The sequence below is a fragment of the Marmota flaviventris genome, chromosome 8, assembly GCF_047511675.1.
Source record: "Marmota flaviventris isolate mMarFla1 chromosome 8, mMarFla1.hap1, whole genome shotgun sequence".
NCBI lineage: Eukaryota > Metazoa > Chordata > Mammalia > Rodentia > Sciuridae > Marmota > Marmota flaviventris.
The window spans coordinates 129,539,797-129,546,264 of record NC_092505.1 but is presented as its reverse complement, the minus strand read 5'-3'; positions in this window follow the sequence as shown (position 1 = coordinate 129,546,264).

Genomic DNA, 6,468 nt, shown 5'->3' with positions numbered 1-6,468 from the left:
CAGGATGGTGAGTAACATGACTATGATTAGGCAATAAATAAGGAGAAGGAAACCACAGCCTAATACTTGACACTTGGCTGAAATATAATCTGGCCATCCAAGCCTGAGGCTTGTGGACTTTGGTGTTGTAGTTATTCTTAATTTGTTCCTGTACCAACATCTTAGCAAGTTGCATTATATCTCCAGCTCCCTTTCAATCTAGGACAGGGACCAATGACCAGCCGATGACAAGCTCTTGGCAAATCTCCGGATTCTTTTGGTCAAACTCCAAGCCAAATACCATCACTTCAGAGTCCTCTCTTGGCAAGCCAGCATTCCCTATGAGAAGAGGAACACAGATAGCAAAGACACCTGCTCATCTGCCCAGACTTCCTGGTCAGCACCTGCTACTCCTCCTACTCACTTAAGTCTCTTTGGGGCCTGAAATATCAAGGCTTCAAAGAAATGAGATGTTCTCCCTCTCCCAGAATGTGATCTGGCACACAGACTTTGTGCCTCCGTCCTTCCCGCCACCAACCCTCCTCTTACTGAAAAGCCATGTCTCAAAGCAGTACTGGAATGGTCTTCAAAGTAATGATGGCAGTGCCAACTGGAAGATCAAGGGGTGGGAGAGGGCTGCAGGACTCAAAAAGACCCACCTGATGACCAGCTGATAAGGGATGTGGTGGTCACTGCTTACCACTGGCCTGAGATCCTCAATGTCATATCTTAGAATCCAGTGCTATGGCATCTGCGGAGGGCAATGTAGCAACCCAGGCCGTGGGTGGTGAGATCAGGAAGAAAAAAAATGGAAACTGACAGATGGTGGAGCCCGCAGCTGAAAATTGACTCTCCCGTTTGACATGGTTGGCATACAAATTTTAAAGGGAGCTTGGTAAAGGTTATTTTAACCGTCCAAGCCGTTGGCTTCTAGAAGGTCCTGCATTTTCATTGACTTTGCTATTTCTTTACTTTCCTGGAACCTCAGAAAAAGGTTAGCAAGGAGGATAGGGGGAGGGGGTATCAGATCAAAAAAAAGTTTTAAGGCCTAGATTTAAACTTTGAAATCGCAAATATTTTCAGTTATGAAAGATGTCCCACTTTCAGAACTCAGTCCTATAAATAGTTTTCAAAAGTCAGACGACTTGCGGAGATTTGACTCACGTCACAAAATTTGTACTGGCCTCTTTCACATTTCCTCGTGCCACTCTCTATGGTTATTAATGCCTAAAATTCTAAATTAATGCTTCTAGCAAATAGAGTCAGAGTTGTCCTGCTCCCGCTAATTTATGTTATAAATCAAAGGAAGAAAAAATGAAAAAGAGCAACTTGGCATAGCTTGGAAGTACCAGGGCCTTTCCCAACTCGCTCCCCTCCTCCAACGCTCATCCCTCCCCTCCCACCATGTCCTGATCTAATGTCAACCATCAACTACCAAACACACATAATATGAAGCATAAGCCACAACTCTTAGGTTTATTTATCATCATTCAAACATCACCAAGTTTTTGTCAGAATAAAAAATACAAATAGCAAACACTGCATTCAAGGATTCTAAACATCTCCAATCATTTCAGCCTCAATGAGCTTATAATGAGGAGAATCTGAGGCATTCTGGACAGGCTGGCACCTGGCGCCTGGCCTGATGGTCATCAGGCCTCCTGAACTTGGCTCCTGCTCTAGACCAGTACCTTCTAATGGAAACAGAATCGTAAATTATGAATGCAAGCTACATATGTCATTTTAAATTTTCTAGCAGCCTCATACAAAAAGGAAAAAAAAGAAAAAAGGTTAAATTAATATTAATAGTTTTTAACCCAAAATCATCTCCGCATGTGACCAATATGTAAAAAAATATTATTGGTGAGATATTTTACATTATCTTTTTCATACTAAGTCTTCAGACTTAACTGCATATGCCCACAATTCAGACCACTCCCATTTCAGGAACTCAGTAGCAATATGTGGCTAGTAGCTAACCTTAATAGACCACACGACTATAATAGATAAGCCTATTCCTACTTTTATGGCTTAATATGTTCCTTTCTAAAAGAAAATGCACCCCCTGGCTTAGACAACTAAAATGGGAATCTCCATTCCTGAAAGTAAACTTGCCAGATAAAAATACAAGACATCTAGTAAAATTTGAATTTTAGATAAATAACAGATTTTTTTCTAGTATAACTACATCCCAATATTGCATGGGACACACTAACACTACAAAAAAATCACTCATTGTTGATCTGAAATTTAAATTTAACTAGGCATTCTTTTTAAAAAAATATTTTTATAACTTTATTTTATTTATTTACTTTTTACATGGTGCTGAGCATCGAACCCAGTGGTTCACCTGTGCTAAGCAAGTGCTCTCCCACTGAGCTACAGCTCCAGCCCCTAACTAGGCATTCTTTATTTTTATTTAGTGAATCTAGCACCCCTGCCTGAACTCAATTCTATAGAATTGAGTCTGTAGCTAAAGACACACATATAAGGTGTCATGTGACCCATCGGGTCCACGGTTTAAATAATGGAAGAAGATTTATCAGATAGCCAGTAGAAGCTGGACTCGGTGGTGCATGCCTGTAATCCCAGTGGCTGGGGAGCTTGGGACAGGAGGATCACGAGTTCAAATCCAGCCTAAGCAACTCAGTGAGACCCTAAATAAAATACAAAATAGGGCTGGGGATGTGACTCAGTGGTTGAGTGTCCCTCAGTTCAATCCCTAGTCCCCCACCCCCGAAAAAAAAAAAAAAAACCAGCCAGTAGAGGGGGGAAGGGCCAAGATGTATTCTACTTTGATCTAGCAGAGACAGCAATACTGGCAATCCCTACAAAAGAAAGAGCAGTAAGAGGAGGAAGAAGGAAAAAAATATGACAGCTGTACCAGGCAGCAGATAATGATGCACCAGGAAGTCAGAGGCAGGCCCACTGACAGAGCCAGAGTGCTCAGAGCAAGAACCACCCATGTTAAGGGTGAGTAATGAAAATCACCCTCCAGGAAGGGCCCAGACTGAGCAGAAGGTGGGGCTGACTCTCTGGAGCCTATGCCTGTCCACTCTGTTTTCCATTTTTTCTTTCCATACATTTTACCAAGGTATCTATACATCCTATAAGTATTCACATTTTGCAAGACCCTTGTCTGAATGTGATATGTGCAGCTTTACATTTTGCTCCGGACTTTCTAAACTAATAAAAAATATCTTTTATGTCTATTTTTGAACTACAAGCTTTTGTAAAGGGTGAAGAGAGAGAAGCATTGAGTCTAGTCAATTTACTGGATATTCCTTTTTGTGCTCCGAGTGAGAAGTGGGAAACACACCTCCCCAAGATTCCTTAAATTCTGAAAATAAAGCTAAGGGACTGAGGGACTACAAAATTTTAGGGGAAAATAGCTAAAGTTCTGGGTAAGACCCAGAGTTTCTAATCCCTTAGGTCAGTGGAGGAGCCACAGAGTTTGTGTTTCTCACAGTTTCTCAGTTTCACGGGTAATGCTGCTGATGTTGATCCAGAAGCCACACTTTGAGAAGCATTGCCTTAGATAATGAGAGCTTCCATGGGAATGCAAATAGCACGTGTTGTGACTTCTTTTCAATGTTCTATAGTTAGTCATTCTTCCGATTAAAACCCCAGAGAGCAGGAACCACATCAGCAGTGGTCCTTCAGGGCTTGTGGCCTCTGATGTTGCTATCGATCATGCCGTTGAGTGATGTGGGGTTTTCACACCATGAGTCAGATGGTGTATTTACAACTCTGGAGGTTGCAGCAAGAAGTGACTCAAAGGTGAACGGGTATTTCAAGCTAGACTTTCCATTCTCTGGTCTCTACCCCTCCACCCTCCACCCTCCACCTTCCACTTTATTTTACTTCCTTCTAAGCAGCCCTGAATTTCCCTTAGTCGGTCCTCTGCCTCAGCCTCCCATCAATCACAAAGGGGCTAACTTCTCTGGCCAAATCTCAATACCACTGTCTCCTAGCAAGGTCACAATTGAATGCAGGTAGCCTTTCACGTTCTCTTCCTGATGGACTGAGTGGGAGCTAGGAGACCCACTTGGTGGCAATATCTTTTGCTCCCCACAAATGACCAGGAAGCTATTTTCCTGTCCAGAAGGAAAAAGCTCAAACCTATCTACCCCAGGCAGATGAAGAAGATGTAATTCTATGTTAGGACAACAACGATGAGATCTGGAGAGACATTTAACATCTGCCAAAGGCATTCCCATTGGTTAACCTCTCCTGAGGCTACACCTCCTTCTCTAGGCCCTTTCCATCAGCCTCCTTCCCAGCAGGCGGATGGAAGGAGTCGTCACACATTCCTCTTCAGAACTCTGCAGGACCTGTCTTCCCAAGGAGCCCTTGCCATCCACCTGCTGGGTTTCTGTTCTCGACTAAAAGGCTCAGGGGTCACTCCAGTTGAACTGGGCTAACTGGGCAGGGCAAAATAACCACACAAGAGACACAAATTCTTTTTTCTTTGGGGTCACTGTGACGGCTCCTCTGACCTTAAGGGTCCGCAGGAAAAGAGAGAGAGAGAGTGCTGACCCCTTTTATTGAGGAGAAGCTATTCAAATGAGGCAAGGGGTCAGGTTTCAGGGGGCTGAGTCTATCTTCATGATGTCCACTGTCAGCAGGTTGACCTACACCTGGGTAGGCCACACCCAAGGGCACAGTAAGAGGAGGGGACACTTCTACTATCCTAAACAGGGCAAGGGATTCTATTACAAAGGAACAGGTGAGTGTAGCTCCACCTATGGGGCCATAGCAAGACACACCCATGCATGAGACACTGACCCTCCAACCCAAGAAGGGTGGGGAAAGCTCTGCCACATTTCTGTGACTGAGCACCTCAGCACCCAGCCAGAGAGTGTGACCCAGTCACGTGCAAGGTTGGTCTCCCACATCCACCCAATAAGGACCAAATACTCTTCATTTGATGGTTTCATGACTAAGTTAAATGGCAGAGTAAGGCAGTCCAACATCAGACCTAAGCAGAAACCCCAGAGTTTCAAAACACTTCATCACCTCCCCACTCCCTGTCTGCTTTATTCCCAGGAACACAGATACCTCTCTGCTCTTATCCCCAACATCAAACCACACCAGTTATCTCATAATTTGAGATAACTTCTTCTGCCCACAGGAGCGCCTCTTTCATTCAAGGACCCTTGAAGCAGGACCTGTCATTTTAATCAGAAAGAAAGTGTAGGGCAAATCAATAATGGTGAATTAAGACAACACTGAGCTGTCTCCACCTGTGGAGTGGGAAACATTCCTGAGGGGAACTTGTAAAGGAGCTTTGAGTGCCCACAAAGAGGCGGCCCATTGTCTACAACAAAAAAAAAACTCGGTTTCCAGTCAGTCTCAGCTTAGCATTTTACACAGAGCTGTGGCTGGACAAGCCCTACTCCTGTGTCCAATTTGTCGAACTAACCAAATCATTGCTAATAAATGCATGGTGCAAATTAAATAAACCTTAAAGTGCAAGCAATTATTTTCCTCTTGGTATTCTTAATGAGGTCAGCCCATTTCCACATGTAGTGGCTAATTTCTGGGATCCATTGGCTTGAGATGCAAATTTCCCTGGAAATCTAACTAATATTCACTTTGCATATTCCTTTCCTGCTTTTGAAAGGGAAGGGACAGTGACCAGGAAGTCTTTCAGCAGCCTGACTTCTTCTTTCTTATTATTTCCATAAACGAGTCATTTCCAGAACTACGGTCAGTGGGGACACTCGCATAAGAAATATTTGGAATGCTTGTCAAAAATGCAGATTATCGGCCTCATATGAAACTTACTTGAGTGGAGTGGGGACTTGCTCAGAGAAGTTCTATTTTGAAAATTTCCTTAAATGATTTTTATGCTTACCAACTTTCGAGAAATGCTATAATAAGTGCTTTCTATATTTTTCTTATAAGTGTTCTAATAGGCACCAAGGAACCTGGATGGCAGTTGGGAGTTTGACCAAAGCTTTCCCTTCCTACAGCTCCAGTTACTCTCCTGGTTTTGTTGTAAAACAGGCTAAGGCTAGACACTGAGGAAGTAGCAGGAAGCAGGTTTACTGGCTGCAGCCAGGTTCAGAGGGAAAGAGCTTTCACTCAATCAATCAATCCCCCTGAACACTGGGTTCAGGAAGTTTTAGAACTTTAGACCCAGTGTATAGGGGGAGGGGCTCAGAGGTTCACAGTTTGCAGACGTTCACATAATAGAAGGTGGCTCCCAACTCAGGCCAGGTTTTACAAAAATAACCCCTAAGGATGCTGTCTGTGAAAATCAGTGCCCGGGAAAGAGAGAAGTTTTCTCTCCCTTTTCCCACCAGCTGGCTTTCAAGGACCTAACTCTGAAATTCAAACGCCTCTCTGAAGGCCTTGGGTTCTGCTGGCATATCCCCCCAACCCCCACCTGAAAATTCTTTTGCAGAAATTTTGCTGAGAGTTTAAGAACAATTATGGTGAGGGTCTCTGGAGAAGCTTGATTAAGATTTTCTATGGAGGAGG